Source organism: Lipotes vexillifer, unplaced genomic scaffold (genome assembly GCF_000442215.2).
Source record: "Lipotes vexillifer unplaced genomic scaffold, Lipotes_vexillifer_v1.1 scaffold80, whole genome shotgun sequence".
NCBI lineage: Eukaryota > Metazoa > Chordata > Mammalia > Artiodactyla > Lipotidae > Lipotes > Lipotes vexillifer.
In genome coordinates this window covers 961,262-982,291 of record NW_006792432.1, presented here as the reverse complement: position 1 = coordinate 982,291, position 21,030 = coordinate 961,262, and positions in this window count along the sequence as shown.

Sequence of the window (21,030 nt, the reverse complement as noted above, 5' to 3'; positions counted from 1 at the left end):
ACCTATATGAGGATAACTATAAAATTTTACTGAAAGACATAAAATAACCCTGAATAATGGAAAGGCATCTTATGTTCTTGAACATAGTATGTTGTAAAGATGCTGAAACTTTGTGAAGCTGTATAAATAAACTGAGCTTCCTGTCTCTTTCACTGCATGACAAGAAAATATCCATTCAGACTTTAATCAAACATGGATATTAAATTTGGGATCATCTTATAGAAAATATAGGTATGCATGCATGTTTGCATGAAGGGAGGGACCATTGGAGAGTTATCCCAAAGAGGCATCTGAAACAGAGGTGTAAGATAAAGCAAGTTCAGTGAGAAATGCCATATATGTGTTTTGAAAAAATGGATACAGAAGATACACAGTGGTTTCAAATGTGTAGTATGAAGAAAACATTGTCAGGAGAGAAAATTACGAATTTTCGACCTGAGTTCCAATTACGCTGTTTCTTACATAAGCAACTCTATGTGATCTACTTCAGTGTGAATAGTTGCAAGGATTTATTTATTTATGTAATCTGGATTAATAATTTTTAGAGCAATACCAGGATTGACCAGAAGTTAATTTATACCCATTCTTTATAATCCCAATGAGAACCTTATCGAAAATTTTAGAGAAATCAACAGGACAGTTTGCTGAATGACAGTGTTTTTTGTTTTTTTTTTGTTTTTGGTTTGCCAGACAATGAGTTAACAGGGCTGTAGCTTTCTTTTCTCCCAATTGAAAGGGCTTCCCGTTGTCTTTCTCTGGGTGTTTTCAGCCTTTGTATCTTGCATGCTGCTTGTCTACAATTCTTCTCCTATTTGTCTGACATTCAATTTCAGACAGTTCTTAGCCCTTGCACAAGACCACTCATATGGCGTTATAGAATAAGGAGAAAGAAGGGCCCCCATTCCTGGAACACAGACACATAGTACATGCAACTACATCCAGGCCCATGTGCCCCTCTGCAGGATGGTAGATGCATGCATGTCTTTGTCTTATGACCCTCTGCTTGTAAATTTTCCTAATAATACCTCCCTTTTCTTTAATAGATTCTACCTATAGGATGGCAAATCCCTGAATCTCTACAGTCTACTGTTAAAAGCAGTAAAGAGAGTTTGATTCCTTCTTGAGGGCTATGACAAATCTTATTTCTAGAACATGAACAAATCCAATCTTGTAAGCAAATAGAAGGATGAATAATCTCTCTTATTCTCTAGTCTAGGTAGGCACAGGCCAGTTAATTCATGCCCCTAGTGGAAGCTTTATGATGATTATCCTCTATTGTGGGAAGACAAGAAGGATTGTTTTCTGAATGACCCCTGTGTTCTTCTCCCAACTTTTAGCATCAGCGATTCTTCTCCCCCACCTCCCAGTGGGAGGAGCTGCAAGATATCAGTGTTCTTTAAAGTCTCCAGATGCTATTACAAACTGTTGCCCAGCCCATGGTATGTGTTCATGACTCCCCTAAATAGCTGACACTGAACATGTGCATAATCACACCACAAGAGAAGCCAATGAAAATAGAGAACAAAAGGCAAGGTTTTTTGCTGGAGCACAGAATCACAGTATTTTCATTTGCATGAAACATTAAGCATACCTTTCTACAGATGTCCAAAGCATAGGGGACTTAATACTTCATCTTGCTGACCCTCTACTTAAAAGTTTTCCCTTATAAATTGATTTTACCTTAACATGCATGTCATTGTATTGTTTGCCTTCCCTCATAACTATACACTTTATTATTCTAAAATTTATTTTGGAGAATATGTTAGTTCCCTAGAGCTATATAACAAATTACAACAAACAATGGCTTAAAACAAGACAAATTTATTATCTCACAGTTTCTTTAGGTCAGAAATTTGAGATAGCTTACTTTTAGCTTAGCTGGGTCCTCTGCTCAGAGCCTCACAAAGCTAGAATCAAAATGTTAACTGGGATGCATTATTATCTGGAGGCTTGCCTGCGGAAGAATTAGATTCCAAGACCATTCAAGTTGTTGGCAGAATGCATCTCCTCTGTTTCCTTGCTGACTGCTGGCCAGCTGCCACTTTTAGTTTCTGGACACAGTAAGGTAAGGACACAGTTCCTTACTACCTGGGCCTTTCCCAGGCCCTTTTACAACCCATGACCTTTGCCATATTCTTTTGGGTAAAAGCAGGTCATTGCTTCCACTGTCTCTCAAATGGAGGGAGTTATACAAAGTTATGAGTCATCAGGGATCCATTTAGAGTGTGTCTGCCACAGAGAATGAATATAAACAAATAACCAATACATTTTTGAGAAAAAAATAAGGAGTATATTGTCCTACCAGACACGAAAATATGCCATAAGATTTTATGAATTAATCTACTGTGGCATAGCATCAGAAGTAGGGGGAAAAAAAAGAATAATGGAATAGAATTGAGAGCTTATAAGCAGATTTACATTTACCTTGATATAAGGAATTTCATTTATGATAGTATTGAAAAAAATCACCATTAAATAAATATTAGGGCAATAGAATATTGCATTGGGGAAAACAGTAAGTTAAAGCTTAGCTTACAAGTAAATATCTTACTAATATAATAAATAAATGAAATATAATAAAATACATAAGTAAAATAGAATAAAATAAATAATGCTGATTCACATTAAGAGAGAGATTAATTTGAAAATAAACTTTAGGAATCAAATATGTGGTAGTAGCTTAATATGACCTGACATCAATTGTATGAATATGTCCATGTGGACCTATGACTCATTTTCTGTCTTGATTTTCTATTCTGAGGGTCCACATCTACTCCATTCAGAGGATTTTATCTAGAATTCACCAAATTCATTTCATTATATTGTTTGCTAAAGAGATTCTTCTTAATCTAGGTGTTTATTTGTGGACTACTTTATTTCTATCCTTTTTATATCATGCCTTACCTACATTAATTAAAGGTATTTTTTTTCTGTAACATTTAAAATGTCCCAGACAGTTGTTTGAATACAAAGCACTAGGAGAAACAAACAAACAAACAGAAAAACAGGTGTTTGCTGTAACATTTTTGATACATTGTAGAGTTAGTTCTAGAAGGTATTGGTCAATAGATTGATAATCTCAAGAACTTTTATTCTCTGCTCTTATCACTGATTTTTTATGAGTGCAATTTATACTCAAATAATTATTAAACTATAATGGAACTATGATGTGACCAAATATAAACCCTGATAGAATAGTTATTTTTTCTTTGAACACGATGGATTTTATTATTCAGTGGAAAATACTTGTAGCATAAGATCAAGAAAATCTCGCTGAGCATTTTTGTGAAAAAAAAGATATCCTATAAACAGAAAATTTCTCATTAGTTTCGTGAGTTAATTAAGCACTTACTAGCCCCACTGATTACCATATCCCAGATAATCTAACATGAGCACATACTCTCCTCTCCCAACTCATCCACATTCACAACTACTTAACGCTTTTATACACACCTCTTCACTTACACACAAAATCTCTTACATACAAGCATACATACATATACATACTCAAAGACTCATGTTTTAAATGTAGTTGAAAGGGAGCAAAGATACACAAAAACTCTGAGGTAAGGATATTCTTTGTAACTAAAAGCTTCGCTGTAAATGGCTCTGTTACTAATAGAAGAAATCACATTTTTTTAAAGGGCACATAAGCAATGAGGTTTCTACCTTTTATAAAACATACTGGCTTCATCTCTGTGCATCCAATTATCTATTTGTCTTTCAAAGTTCTCAAACTGAAAATAAAGAAAAACAAAGCCACTGAGGATAAAACCTTGCTTATCGTCCATGGACTATATAAATTAGACACAAAAGATCATTGCAAAAATATCAGAGCTCTCAAAAGCATTCCATCACAAAAATATTTAGAGATAAGCAATGAATTAAATCAGTTGTCCTCCCTGTCACACTGATGAAGGAATTGTGTGCTCTGTTTTCATGACAAACACATCATTATTGTACATACATTTAAACTGATTATTTAATTCAGCACAAGGGACATTAGGGTTAGAGTTATATAAAAACTCAAATCACACTTGATGTTTCCCAAATATCATGCTTTGTGTGGCCTAATCAAGATTTCATCAAATGTTTTATTAAGCTCTGTCATAGGAACCCAGCTGAAGCCAGATGATCCCTTATTATTAAGCAAAAGTAAATTGCTTTCATTTTGGTCTGAATTTCAATGAAATGGTTCCTAAAATACTTGGGAAATATAAGAAGGTCACTTTTAATACCACCAAAACGCTGCAGTGCATTCATGTAGCTGGTGAGCTGAAAGAAATGATGAAGTATAAAAATGGGAGTTTAGCAAAAATTACCAGAGCTATTATGCATATACAAACATCCGTACATCACAGAAGTGAGAATTATTAGGCAAAGGTGTATGAACGCTTACATTTACTACAGTTTTGTATTTATCACATTTCTGATGCGACCACAAAATCAAGGAAATAACCAATTACCATTAAATAACTAGTGTATGATTTTTAAGGTAAATTTAACTGTTGTTTATAATATGAAACAGCTTGAAAATTAAACATACCGCCCATCAGAATATACCATAGTGATATCAAACAGACAGTATTTTAACAAAATCACTCTGAACTCTAGAGAATGATCAGAATCAAAGAGAAGTTCTATACCAAGATCAGTAAGTCAGGATCATGTGTAACCAAGTAACCCAGTTTGCCTTGTACAGTTCAATTTTATACCTGGTGTTCTGCTGTTATTACTAATAGTGCTTCCTGTAACTCTCTAAGTATTCTTGTTTAGCTTATAATAAATTATGTCACCATTTTTTCTCGATTCTGATTAATACAGAAACACCAGGGCATGTTCTTTCAACTGACTATGAGAGCAATAGGTCTTCGTTTTTTTGCCTCAAGACTGTTTCCTTCCTTCTTTCCTTCGCAGCCCAGAGCAAACAAAAATGTCTTAACATCCCCATAACATTATGCTAGTCCCTTATATAGATGGAGATTTGCTATCATACCTGATAAGCAAGAAGTTGCATGTCCCTGGATACTTTTATCAGAACTGCACATGCCATATGGTAAAATATAAGTGCCCCCACCAAGGCTTTCCACATTGGTGAAATTTCTAAGAGTCAGTAGGTTAGGTCATGTTGCAATATTCCCTCTGAAATGAAATACAAGTTTCTGCACCTTGATTCACTTGCATGAAAAAAGATGCACAATGTTTGGTGGACTTCTTTGGATTTTAGAGGCAACATGTGTCACATTTGGGTGTGAATCTCTGATCAATTTATTGAGTAACATGAAAGCCTTTTTGAGAGAGGCTCAGAGGAAGAAAGGGCTCTTTGGAAGGTTCGTATTGTGGTATAAGCACCCCTGCCATTTGGTCATAATGACACAGTGTACCCAGTGTTGCTTACTGCGTCTGTAGTAGTCAGTGTGCTTCATGGAACCCCTGGCAAATCTCACTTAGAGAAACTCTTGGGAAGCACTAGGATTTTGGAGTTAAGTTATTCTCCAAGTGAGAAGCAGCTCTAAGCTCACTATTTGATGGAATATAAATGTCTATGAAACACAAAGTAAATATGTGTTCTGATCTCAGTGTCATGAACGGGATGATATTTAAACCACATCACCAAATCTAAAGTGGGTTATGCTCAGGAGAATTCTATTACTAAATGGAAAAGGTATATAAAAATTTCCAAAAGCAGATACAGAAAGCAAAAGTAAATCCCATGTCTGAGTTGCTTAGATTACTATTATACACACTACTTTTGCCTTGCTACCTTTCCTACAACCCACCAATGGATCATAAGAAGAAATAAAAATTCATGCCTACTTTGTCTATGGTTCTTCATGATATCCTTACACCAGCTGGAGGGGAAAGCAGCAACAGGACAGCTTTACTAAGGAGTGTGTCTGAAAGACAGGAATAAAAGAAACCTCAGTGGACAGAAATATGAACAGCATATTGACATTAATTTATGGACAGTAGCTAACAAATTGGATAAGGAGCTCAGAAAAAGCAAGATTGGAAGATTATCAACAAAGAGGTCTGGGTAAAACAAATGGCCACAGTTGATGGTTAATATAAGTGTATCCTATGTGCACATCCATGAAAGCATCTACTGCAGAAGCATGCTCAATAATCAGATGGGCTAGATGACCCATTGTAGAAAGGTTAGCCTTTTTCCACTGCCAGCCAGTGTTTGATCAATGCGATCATGATCCAAGTTCCATGGCTGCAAGGATAAAAGCTACACATGAGTTCAATAGTTTGGAATTCCCTCATCAAGGCTCACCTTATATCTATCTAATGCTAAGTGCTCAGCCTGCCTTAATAGAGGACAATGCAGAGCCCTCAGATGACACAGTTCTCCAGGAGGATTAATCAATCTGATGTCAAATCAGTTACTCTGGATGCTTTCTAACATGGAAGGGGCAGTGATGTTTTGTTTTGATTTTGGTTTTGGTTTTCTCATGGGAACAGAGACATAATACAAATATGGGTTTACCTTTCTTGTTCATAACACTTGTGTCAAAAATGCCATCCACAGACTCTTAGAATGCCTGACATAACACTATAATATTCCACATGACATTACTTCTGGCCAAGAAACTCATTTTACAGCAAAATGAGCATGGCAATAGACTCACTCCCACAGAATTGATTGGTCATATTAAGTATCCCAGATCTCAGAATCAATTGGCTTTACAGAATCGTGTACTGAAGGCTTATTTACAAATGACAATTAGGAGCTAACACTGTATGAAGTTGGGGTACTGGTCTATAAGAAATAACATATACTTTAAACCAGTGACCAATATGTGGTAGAATTTCTCCAAGAGCCAGAATTTATATCTGAGAATTGAAGGGATGGAAGTAACAGATATTCTCTCCCTAATACATTTAATAGCTCACTTAGAGAATTCTTTTCTTTCCGTTCCTCTGTCATTGAGTTCAATGGTCCTAGTTCCCAAGGGAGAAAGACTCCCTTCAAGGAACAAAGCCATAATTCTGCTAAATTGAAAAATCAGATGTCCCACTTGTCTTTTAGGTCTTCTTATATCAGTGAGACAACTGTCACAGAAAGCGGCTAATCTGCCTGTGGTGATTGATCCTGATTACTAAGGAAGAATTGGGTTGACATGACATAATAGATTCATGAGAACCATGTCCACGGTGTCTCTTAGAACTCATGTGTTCAATAATAAATATTAATTGAAAAATTGAAAAATTATCAATATGATAAGGACAGAAACATTAAGTACTCAAATCCTTACAAAATGAAAGTTTCAACACAGCAGATAAAGAACTTTGAGCAAATAAAGTGCTAGTATTAGATAAAGTTACATTGAATGGAGAAGAAAAAAAGAGGGAGAGAAAGAAAGAAAGGAAGGAAGGGAGGGAGACAGGGAGGGAGGGAGGAAGGAAGGAAGGAAGGAAGCAAGGAAGGAAGGAAGGAAGGAAGGGGGAGGGAGCGAGGGAGGGAGGGAGGAAGGAGCCTTTTGCCTAGCTACAGAAGTGATGAGTGGTGATGAGTGAAGCTGCTATGCATATTTTATGTCAGATAATTTTGTCTTCTTGTTGGTGTATAAAGATAAGTTATAATTAGGGTTTCAGTTGGGAGTATTGCTAAATTGAAATCACCCCTGTTGAAAGGTGGTTGATCTCTGTGGGACTTCTGTGTTGGAAAATGAGAGCACTGTCTTCTGAACAAAAGGGAAGAATGAAGACTGAGTGGCAAAAAGAATTTACTTTTCTGGGTATTCTTTTTTTTTATGGCTACCTCCATCATTTTTTACCCTTCTCTATTTTTCTCTGAGACCCTGGAGACTGACCTCTTTGGATTGCATCACCTAGGTTAGACTTAGCTAATGGGAGTCATCAAAAGGAGAGTGAAAAGTTGAGACAAAAAAGAATACTATTTCTTTTCTGCTCCTGACTTCCCCCTCAACCCCAGCTATGTGAGTTAAGTCCTCCCACTACTAACTCCTGTTATGTGACCCCTCCTCTAGATGGTTCCAATTCTCATTGAATTATATTTCTATTCTCCCCAGCTTATTCTTTCAACTGTATGGGTAACAAAGCTTTTACCATCCTTCATGTATTTGCTTAACCTTGGTCATACTCTTATAAGCAGCCCGCCTTTGAAAGTTTATTCATCTTAACTATTAGGAATGAATTCTGTTTCCTACACTCACTGACACTGATCCAGATGAATTCTCAATTTATTTTACACAAGAACCGGTAACTATTTTCTTTTAATTTCCACGGATCTAGCACCATGCCTGGCCTATTGAAAACAACTGTATTAATGTTGAATGAGTAGATGAATGAATGAATGAATGACTTTATTAGATTGTCTAAGATAACTGAGAGACTTCCTCTTGCTTTCATACCAAGAGCATGAACACGACAATATGCTGCTTCAAGGGATTTTCAAATTTCCTCATGGGAATATCCCCCTGGCCATAAGGGAAAACCAGATAATTGGTAATTAGACATCACAAATCCCAAAGTGATTTCTTCTGATGATGGTCAAAGTAAAAGCCTGAATTATTGAGCTGTTTGATGGTTTGAGAAACATGAGACAGGGAATGATCAGGATATTTTAAGTACTTTCTATTAATGTGGCTATCTCATTCAATATGTGATGAATATAATATATGTATCAAGGTCATTTTACAGGTTAAAATTTAATTGAATTGCCCAATATAACACTCCTAGTACTGTAGGACCAAAACTAATATGTAGGTTTTGTTAATTATTCTTTCATTCCCTGAGGATTCACTGATGCTATCTGACACTTCAGTAGCCCATTCACCTTATGTTACACTGATTCGTTGTATCAAAACAATTGCTATTTTTCAGATTCTTTCCCCTTATAGATTATTACATAATATTGAATACAGTTCTCTGTGCTCTACAGTAGGCCCTTTTTGGTTATCTGTTTTATACATAGTAGTGTGTATATGTTAATCCCAGCCTCCTAATTTATCCCTCCCTCCACCTCCCTTTCCCCTTTGGCAGCCATAACTCTGTTTTCTGTGTTTGTGAGTCTCTTTCTGTTTTGGAAATAAGTTCATTTGTGTCTTTTTTTTCTTTTAGATTCCACATATAAGCGATACCATATGATATTTGTCTTTGTCTATGTAGAACTGAAATTTCTGTGCTGTACACCTGAAACTTACACAGTATTGTAAATCAACTTTACTTCAATTAAAATAAAAATAAAACAATTGCTATATAATGATATTTTACAGGTAAGTGAAAAAATATATACAAATTTCTCATTTAGGTATGACAAAAGTATGGAAAAGATAAATTAAATGTAAATTAAACATGCATTGGAAAGTAATGGTGAGAACACCAATCAGGCCAGGCATATATCTTTGAATTACTGTGTATCCTACAACTTTATTCTATGGGATCCTGAAAGTCATATCATGTGTGATTGTTTAATTATGAGCATCTCAAGGTGAAGTAATATTACTCCATTTTATAATAGTGCCAGATAAAGGTTATAGATGTTTTATGATGAGATGTTTTAGGAAATATTCTAATGGACATGCTGGTAAGGAGTATGATAATGCTTTCAACAAGGAGAAATCAACTGAGCCCATTATTTTAAAAATAGTGAAGAAACTTTGGACTTCTGACTCATCTAATGGTGACATAAACCATTAGTCATAGCTGGTCACTGTCACTGGTCTGTCATCTGGTTTTATCATCAAAGTTATATAACATAATTGCATAATAACATAGTTATAGATCATAATTGCATAAGTAAGTTAAAATTTAAATTATTTGTATAAAAATTTAGGAAAATTAAAAGAATTTTTTAAATGGTAGTGTCTAATTTAAAATATAACAATATACTTCATTGTGACTAAATTTCTTTTCGTTTTCCTGATTATCTCCATTCTGATACCATTAAAGTGATGGGATTTTTCAGTCTCATGAAATTGTCCAGTCTCATGAAATTGTCTTCCTGAGACACTGTTAAGCATAATGCTTTGCCTGCAAGTTTTTCAATATTTAGCACGTTATGTTCAGCTATGTATATATAATTAATTATTTTTATTTGGCAGTTACACATTCGTTCATATAGTGAGCTTCATCAAAAATAGGAAATAAAACTGTGGTATCAGAGTAATTACTAGTACCACTCCACTGGAATTGACATTATGCAAAGGATTTGTGCCCAAAATTAAAAAATAAAAATAAAAAATAACCGAGGTAGATTGTATATTCTAAATTATATTTAGGACTATGCTTATTTTTTGATTAAAAAAATCTTTATAATCCCATTGTAATTCTTTTCCCTATATTTAAAAGTTTCACTTAAAATAGAAAATATTAGCTATTATATAGCAAGCAAAGGCAGATACATTTTAGTTTTAATAGAAGCACTGTTCACTTTAACATCTCATATTAAAATAGTTTCTAAATGAACTGTTTGTGTATAGTTTCAGGAATAATTCAATAAATGAAAGGAAAAAAAACCTGACAAAATAAAATTGTAGTTACAAATGATAGAATTACTGCAAATTTTCTAATATCTCAGTCAAATTTTAAAAACTTTCCATTAAACATCCATATATCTATCACATTTGTTTTAAATGATAAAGCTGCACAACCCCTTGATTTTGCCCCTTCTTTAAGTGATCTTTCTTTAATGATTTCCAGAATCTGATAAATTAGGTCACTGATGGCAATATCTACAGGAGAATGACTACCTTACATTCTTCTTGTAAGGGTCATCTTTTTATACCTCAAGACCTTTCTTTAGAGTCATCCATTTATTCAACAGGATAATTCTGCCTACCACAAGTGGTGGGATATCATTGTTTATGAATAAGTGCAATTTCCATGGTTATCTTATACCTTCTTCATGTAACACTAAGATAGAAGTTTTCATTTCTTAAAGTGGTATTATTTACAAACAATAAGTCACTACGTAGGCAGATTTTCAAATTTTGTTATATTTGTGGTATTTATTTTTTATTTATTAAAAATATCACAGCAAATACTTGAAAATATATTTTAGATGTGATTTGATTATGGGTTCCTTTCTCTCTAAAATGGATATTAGTTTGATCTTACAGTATAATTTTCTGAGTATCCTGAATCAAGAACCTATATTCATTTCATAAGGTTTATTAGATCAAATCCAAAAATCTTTAATTTGTTTTGTTCCCTGACTCTTTCTTATCTGTTCAGCCTTATCTCTCATTATTTCTTAAGGTAGATTCTTTTCTCCAATTACATGATTCTTCTAAAAAGAAAGATTATTCTAGTCTCAATGAATTTTCTTCTTATTTTCTCTCACCTAAAATGGCTTGCAATCTCACCTCCAGCATTGCAGATTTCACCAGTGAACCTTTCTTGTAGAATCACCTGTTCAATGAAATCCTACAGCTTAAGTTCTAAAAGTGTCCCAGAAATGACTTCTATATACTAATTGAAATAACAGCTGTATTAAGAGCCTCCAAATACAGTATTTGGGTTCGTAATACTGCAACTGATTGCCCGCCTCCTCTGGAAAAGGAAGAAAGCTGTGGTATTTACCCACCACTGTTAGGCTGAGCCCAGGTATTTTAACACCCTGGCATGTCTCACCTTCCTTGATCTGAGCATGCTCCTCTAGAATGGCAAAACCCTCAGGCAAAAAACTGAAGGTGGTTGAGGTAGGATGCCGTCAAGCAAGTGTGCAAACTTGACATGAAGTGGCTCTTTACATGGTCTACTCTGAGGCACATTTTATGCATTCTGCTGAAGTCCTCAAGGGAGACTGAGTCAAATTGCTCAAAATCAGCTTTTGAAATCAACTAAACCAGACTTTCAATGTTGGTTCTAATACTTGTGAGCTGCATTCTGATTATCATCTATATTAACAGAAATATTTATTGTATTACAGGAAAATTATTGGAACAAAATATAGGGGTAAACCTTGATTTATGATACCTGATTCATGATTTAGCCAGTATGTCAACTGTTAAGAGTCTTCAAACTGGTCCCTGAGACTGTTCTTCCTCTTCTCCATCTGATTTCTCTGGACAGGGATGTAGTAAACTGAAAGCAAACTTGCAGTGCTTTAAGCTGAAATGTGAGCATGATCTGAGCCTTTATAGGAGAAATATGTAGCACAAATGGAATCTCAATCAAGGGACAGTGTCCAGGTCTCTTCCTAGCTTAACTGCTGCTAAAGTGACCTTCAGTGAGCTAGTCAACCTTTTTATTCATTAGATTCTCCCTTGTCAAAGTAAGCAGCTAAGAATATATGAATATCAGTCATGCATGACCACAGTGAAGAGAAATGGAAAAATTTGAACCCTAAGGGGTGGAGATTTGCTGTGGAAATATTCCATGTATGTAGAAATTTTTTAAAAAATTGTCTACAATGTTTTCTTTGTGATTGAGCTTCAATGGGTGATACTTCGGTATTTTGTCAGTTTTGGATTGTTGCTTATTTTAGTCTCATGCAAGACTGTTTCACAAAATAGATTAGATTTTATATCTTTCCACTTAAAGGAAGCAGATAATTACATGGCTGGTTTCACCTAATAGAGATTTATTGTCATGCTGAAGTGAAAATGTGATAAATATATTTCCCAATTCAACCTTTTCCTAGTCTGCATATTTCACATTTCAATCACACTCAAATGACTGCCAGGTGATGATTTTATTCACTTGAATTACATCAAAAATGGTAGAAATATAAATATTAAGAAGATCAAACTAGGAGTAAAATAGAACATTAATTCTGTGAACCAACTACTTGACTTTTACACTATTACTTTGAAACTAAAACAAAAAACAATACAAAGAAACTGTCAGTTGTTTTAGAGATGAAGTCTAACATTATCATCTCTAAATGAGTAAGGAAAAGTTAATACAAATTTAGAAAGTAAGGAGAGCAGTTACATAGGTTCAAATATGATATAACTGTATTACTTCTTTACTATTTTTTTTTCTTCCTTACCTGATCTACTGTTCATTGAATCAATGATTAGCATTGTTCAAAACTTAGGTTATTGATTATGCAAAGTTTATTCTTCTGGTGGGGGTTGTGGACAAGAATTAAGATAATATCTATTAGATACACAAGGAGGGATGAAGTTTGTACCCCTCCTGGAGAAAAGAGGGAGTCCATGTATGAAATTATTAATTAACATGTATTAAAAATCAATAATACTACAGAATAATAAAGAAAAATGAGTTAAGAAACTAGGGACTTGGGTAATTGCCTGATACCTATTAATAGGTGGTTCCCTCGTGTTACTTCCTTATCCTAAACATAGGGTTTGGAATTAGATGGTCTATAAGGTTCCTTCTAGCCTAACATTCCATGATTCTTCTATATTGCTATTCATTTGCTGTAGCAAATTCATGAACATACTCCTGGTACTTTAGCTTTGAGAAGAGTCTACCAATTTGTCTGGATTTATAGAGAGGATAAAACTAGTGAAAATTGGCTCCTTTTGTGGGCATCTCGAGGTCTGACTATTTAAATTTTATACGTAGGTACATTTTTGCTCTCTTCACAGGGAAGGTAGATATTCACAAAGACATTGTCTCCTGGGATTTTACCATGTTACTGCTCACTGTTTTAAAATCCTCAAAAAACTTATAAAAAGCCTTCAACATGAAACCTTGTGGCCAAAGTGGATCACTTTCAAACATATCTAACAATTTGTAGCTCCTGTTCTGAGAAAATCTCTTCCTTTTAGTCAACTGGCTATTAACACTTTCCCAGTAGACGTATTTCAGTGTTTGCTTTTAGAAAAAAGTCTAGCCTGTACTATGTATAAAGTTAATTGTTAATACAAATATTTCAAAATTTTTAAATAACAAGATTTTCTTTTTTTAAACTTGCTTGTTAATACATTAATTAATTCATCAAGTAATTGTGGAATTCTCAAATTTACTTCAATGTAAACACTGAAATAAGTGAAATTTGATTTAGTAATACCCTGGCTATTAAACTTTTAAGTCTCTTAACAATCAAGATTCAAAAATAATCCAGGGCTTCCTTGGTGGCGCAGTGGTTGAGAGTCCGCCTGCCGATGCAGGGGACACGGGTTCGTGCCCTGGTCCGGGAAGATCCCACGTGCCGCAGAGCGGCTGAGCCCATGAGCCATGGCTGCTGAGCTTGCAAGTCAGGAGCCTGTGCTCCACAACGGGAGAGGCCACAGCAGTGAGAGGCCCACGTACCACAAAAAATAAAAAAATAATCCAATGAGATTAATAAAAGCTTAGCATTTTATAATGCTCCACCTAAAATCAACAGTGAAATCACCTGTGTGAATAAAGTACTGTGCAGTTTAAAGAATCTTTCATTCATTAAAAAAGAAAAAATATACATAGATCTAAAATAAAGTAAAAAAACAATCAACAGTTACAACATCTTGTGATTTTCATTTTCAATAAAACAATGAGGCCAACTAAATTTTGTCTGGATGTGTTTAAAAAGAGATGACCATACTTGTTTACAGAGTAAGAAAAAAAAATGAATCAAAAGGTATTGATAAAGTATAGTGTACTTGTAAAAGTTGCCACAAAAATGAGCATCATATTATGTTTTTGAAACCTAAAATGAATAAGGGCAATGTAAACTAAGAATCAGCTAGTTGGAACAAAGTACGTAACAAAACATACAGCATCGATTCTTCATCCCACTCTTATTTTATTAATTTCAGTATAAACTCTGAAGAATTCTGAAATATGTACATACTGAAAACTGCCAGTTTAACAAAGTTGCTGAGGAGTTTTCAGCCACTTTGTAAGCAAGTCCCTATGTCCCTCCTCAGTTTAATATTTATTTATCATTTATACAGCTGGACACTTAGGTCCACTAACACACAAGCATAATCAACCAAAAAAAGCCCAAATCAAAACAATCCAACAAAACAAACAAGCAAACAAATAAAAACAAGGTCTTCCTAACATAACTTGAAAACTTGTGCATATATTCCAATAAAAATTAATTTAAAAAAAACTATTAAGTATGTTCATGTAAAGGTGCAGAAATCCAGAAATATTTAAATAAAAAGATAAAGGGATACAATTTCATATTTTACCTCAGGATTAACAAAACAAATGAGGAAACAACTTTTAAGAAAAACTGAATTTAATTACTCCGTTTAAAATCCAAAATTACCCAGAAGGAGGTGTTAAGAATCTTAAAACTTAAAAATGCTTTCATTTATGTAATGCTTTCCTTATATAAAAGGGGTCCCTATACAAAAGTCTCATTCTAAACTTAATAAACTAAACAATCAAAGATTGTTTTGAAACTATCATTTGTGATTGAAAGATTATATAGAGTCTGTTAAATTGTTTACATATTCCTTGATAAAGGCATACATTGGTTACATGGGGACAGACTATATAACCTAGAGCAAAGAAAAAGAAAAAAGAAGTGAGAAGATTTACCTTTCTCCTTAACTTCTAGGCAGCACTGCAGAATGGAGCAAAAGGAAATGGATGCTATTTTCCTAGGTTCCTGGATTAAATGATGCTTTTGTAAACCATAATTTGACCCTTATGTTTTATAACTAAGAAGAACAGCAAAAGGAAAGAGGACTAAAAGACTTCCTCAGTCCTCAGTATCCCCAGGAGTCAACAAAGATTGCTCAACTAACATAAATAAATGAAAAAAGAAAAGTTGTTTTGAGGGTCAGTACTGTTTTTGACTATACACAAGCTCTGAATTATGCTAAATTATTTTGTTAAGTAGCATTATCACTTATTTATATTTACTATTAAATAAATCAATCCCATCAGCATTGTTCAAATCTAGTTATTCCCAATGCATTTAGAAAACTTCACTGTTTGCAGTAACGTGAGTCTCCAACTCTAATTGTCCAGACAGTTTGCTACAATGTCCATCTGACTAGTATTAAAGACAATTATAATAAAAATAGTGGTAACTTACAGTTACTGAAAGCTTTGGTGAATGGCCTGCATTGTGAATTTTTCATTCATTGTTGGAGAGGATGCATTATAACCAGAACACCTGGGGCTTTAGCACAATACTGCTGGAAATATAAAATGGTACAAACCACTCTGGAAAAACAGTTTGGCAGTTTCTTAAAAGGTTAAACATATACTTATGACATGGCCTAGCAATTCAACTCTTGTTATTTACCTAGAGAAATGAAAATGTATGTTCGTAGAAGTACTTGAACATGAATTTTCATAGTAGTTTTATTTGTAATATCCCCAAACTTGAAACAACTTAGATGGCTATCAAGAGATGAATACACTCAAAGGAATAGGGCTGAACAGCAAAAAAGCAACAAAATGGATATACAAGCAACAAAATGGATGAATCTCAGAAACATCATGCTGAGCAAAAGCTGCCAAGCACAAAAGAGTATATATTCTATGATTCCATTAATTTCAAACTGTAGAATAGGAAAAAATAATCAATAGTAAAAGAAGCTGATTTATGGTTCTCTGGGGCCAGTGATCTTGGGAAGGATTTACCGAAAAAGCCCATCTGTGAACTCTTTGAGATTGATGACCACATTCTGTATGTGTACTTGCTCAAGGTTGAACAGGTATATACATTTGCTGAAGCTCTTGGAAGAGGTCTCCACTTAAAATACTTTTTTATGTAAAAATACAATAAAGTAAGTTTTTTCAAAATGGACTTAAACATCTTAATGGAATTTTCTTTTTTTTAAAGAGGGAAACTGTGACTATTTTAATGCAAGGTAATCATTAAAACTAATTATTCTGAGATTTGTAGCTCACACTAACTATAATCACATATTATTCATTGTCTCTACAAAGGAAAAAAATACTGAAGATATAACCATAAATGGTATGTTCCTCACCATTTTAATGTTCAGAATAACTGACAGATCTACAGAGTAAACATGGAGTATATCTTAACATCTTTGACAGAATATTTAATTTAGTTAGGATTAATATAGATATTATTACAGATAACAGAGGGGAAAAAACCCACAAAATTCCATGAAACAGTGTTGTTACAAACCTTCTTTGGTCAGTTAACAGTTTTTACTATGTCCATGTAATTCTGTAATCATAAAGCCGTACATGCTCTTCTACTTCATTGAAGATATTTTGACACCTGAAACTAACACAACATTGTAAACCCACTATCCTCAAAAAAAATCTTTTTAATTATTTTGGTTCAAAAATGTCATCAGTGTACATATCTTAGAATTTGTTTCATAATGCCAAAAATTTAGTCAACAATAATTATTAGAGTAAATATTATGTTCCCAAACTATACACAGGCTCACCTTAATTCAAAATATGAATTTAGAAAGTGCATGGTTTACCTAATGCCAGTGCTTTCCTACACCGTATTTCTGACTTTTCAAGCAAAAGTACATATCAGAATCAGTACAAAACTTTTAAAATCAGTACAACATTTCTCTTGAGGGACACACCCTTAAACCCAACTACCCTGGGTTACAGCAGTAAAAGCCCTACATTTCACAAGTTCAGATTGCAAGACTGCTAAACAAACTCACTTAAAAAGTATATTATCATTAGTCAATGAGTGTATTAAAACACACACACACACAGACTGCTTAAAACCACAGATAATTGGACTACCACATTTGTCACATTTTAACAGCTGAAATTAGGATATGTCTTATAAGTGATGTTATCTTAATAGTCACTACTAGGTGGTAGTAATGACAAGAAAGCATAGAGAAAACAAGGTGAACCTAAAGTACAGTACAAGTGACTAAATTAGTTAATTAATGAAAAAATATTTAGATATGAATATTTTCATTTATATATTCTTATATATAGGATATAATGTAAGAGATTTTAAGGTGTAAAAGAAATACAAAGGATAAATACATAATGTTTAAATGTTCAATTTCTTCAAGAAATTATAATGATTCTAAATAGATATACACCAAAAAATCTGAAAATTTGTAAATCAAAATTATCATATTTATAAAGCAAAGCAGAAAAATCAACTATGGGAGAAGTTAGACATAACTTCTGCAATTATTACCTGTTAAAGAAAACATCAGGAAGGATATAGATTTGAACAGGGAAATTAGCAAGCTTGGTATAGGTGTCTTATATAGAACATTGCATCAGAAATGATAGAATTCAGGTTCTCCTCAAGTACACATGTAGCATTTATAAAAATTTATATCATAAGGTCTGTATTATACAGTCCATATTTTCTGAGTATAAATTGGAAAAAATAAAAGATACCAAGGAAAATCCCTATAAATTTGAAACTTTAAACAGTAAACATGTAAATAACTCATAAGTAAAATAGTGAAAAGAAAAAAATCATAGTAGAAATTTTAAAATAAACTAAAAGTAAATAAAAATACATATCAAATTATTGGAAATTTAGTTAATTGAGAACTTTGACAAGTATAGTCTTAAATGTTAATATTTGGAAAGAAAAAAATAAATATTGACTTACATTTGCAACATGAGTAATTAGAGAGAGAAAAATAAGATAAACCTTGAGAACCAGGAAAAAGCAATATGATTTTTAAAAAAGAACAGAAATTAATGACTTGTAAAATCTAGTACTTGACATAGTCTGTCTTTTCATTTTGACCATTCTGCCATTCTGTTGGTATATACATCTATCATATCATGGGTTTAATGTGTTTATCATTGATGCTAATTAATTATGCTGACACCTTTTTATATATTAATTAACCATGACTTCTTTAGTAAAATTCCTGCTTAAGTCATATCCACCCCACTCTATGCATCTTTTATAAATTGGATTGTCTTTTTCTTATTAAGTTGTAGTATTCTTTATGTATTATGGATAAGTGCTTTATATATGTCAGTATACATATCACATATAGTTTTCATTTCATTCTCTTAATTTTATTGAACACAAAATTTTAATTTTATTGCAGTCTAATGTATCAATATTTTACTTTTATGGTTAGTAAGTTTTGATACCTATTAAAACATGTTTTGCCTACTCTAAGGTCATAAATATATTCTGCTTGTTATCTTCTATTAGCTTTCTTGCTTTACCATTCACACTCAAATTTACAGTCTATCTGGAATTTATTTTTATGTATGGTTTGTGAATAACTACTTTTTTCTACTTGGATATTGAGTTTTTGCATTACCATTTATTTAAATGGTCATCCACTTCATTCTAATTTGCAGTAGCAATTTTCTTAAGAATCAGGTGGTCATGGAAGTAGTGATCTCTTTACGGAGTCTTTATCCTGTTCCCTTTTCTATCTGCTTCTTCTCATGCCAATAACATATTGTCCAAAAACAATTTGATAGTAAACCTTGGTATCTGATAGTGTATGTAAGTTTTTCTTATGCAAGATATTTCATGTGGTTTTTGCTTCTTTTCCTTCCATATGCATTTTTAAATAAATTTATCAACTTCTACAAATAGAGTTATGATATTGACAAGAATCCAATTTATTCTCTAAATAAACGTTGACATATTGGCATCTTTGTATTATTTAGTCTCCTAGCTCATGAATAAAGTGTACTCAGTCATTTATTTAGGGCTCTTTAAATTTTTCTCAATAATGTTTCTAAGGATTTCTATTTAGCAGTCATATATTTTCATTTGTTTTGTTGACAGTTTTTGTTGTTATAAAACATGTCTAATATGTGGAATGCATAGGAATATATTTCACTTTTATATATTGTGTATCTACTGACCTCATTACTTGCCTTATTATTAATGAAAGTTGTCTATACATTCTTTACCAATTTCTTTCTACATAATTGTTTTGTATGCAAATAATGGCAGTTTTATCTCTAAATACTTATACCTTTTAATAATTTATTGTACAGTCTGGGATATGCAGTAACCAACAAAATTGGTGATATAGGACATTTTAGTATCCTTTCTAATAATAGGGAAAATATTCAATAATTCAAAATTAAACATTATATTTTATAGAGAAATGTTATACACACCCGTTATCAGATCAAGAAAGAGCCATTATCTTCATACTATGTTGTGGACTTTTATAATAAATGAGTGTTGGATTTCATCAAATGCTTTTTAATGACCATTAATATAATCATATTTTTCTACTTTTTTTTTAACATCTCTATTGGAGTATAATTGCTTTACCATGGTGTGTTAGTTTCTGCTGTATAACAAAGTGAATCAGCTATACATATACATATATTCCCATATCTCCTCACTCTTGAATTTCCCTCCCACCCTCCTTATCCCACCCCTCTAGGTAGTCACAAAGCACTGAGCTAATTTCCCTGTGCTATGTGGCTGCTTCCCACTAGCTATCTGTTTTATATTTGGTAGTGTATATATGTCCATGCACACTCTCACTTCATCCCAGCTTACCCTTCACCCTCCCCGTGTCCTCAAGTCCATTCTCTACATCTGCATCTTTATTCCTGTCTTGCCCCTAGGTTCTTCAGAAGCAGTTTTTTTTTTTTTTATTCCATATATATGTGTTAGCATACAGTATTTGTTTTTCTCTTTCTGACATACTTCATTCTGCATGACAAGACTGTAGGTCCATCCAACTCACTACAAATAACTCAATTTCATTTCTTTTTATGGCTGAGTAATATTCCATTGTATATATGTGCCACATCTTTATCCATTCATCTGTCGATGGACACTTAGGTTGGTTCCACATCCTGGCTATTGTAAAAAGAGCTGCAATGAACATTGTGGTACATGATTCTTTTTGAATTATGGTTTTCTCAGGGTATATGCCCAGTAGTGGGATTGCTGGCTCCTATGGTAATTCTATTTTTAGTTTTTGAAGGAACCTTCATACTGTTCTCCATAGTGGCTATATCAATTTACATTACCCCAACAGTGCAAGAAGGTTCCCTTTTCTCCACACCCTCTCCAGCATTTATTGTTAGTAGATTTTTTGATGATGGCCATTCTGACTGGTCTGAGGTGATACCTCGTTATAGTTTTGTTTTGCATTTCTCTAATAATTACTGATGTTGAGCATCCTTTCATGTATTTGTTGGCAATCTGTATATCTTCTTTGTAGAAATGTCTGTTTAGATCTTCTGCTCATTTTTGCTTTTTTT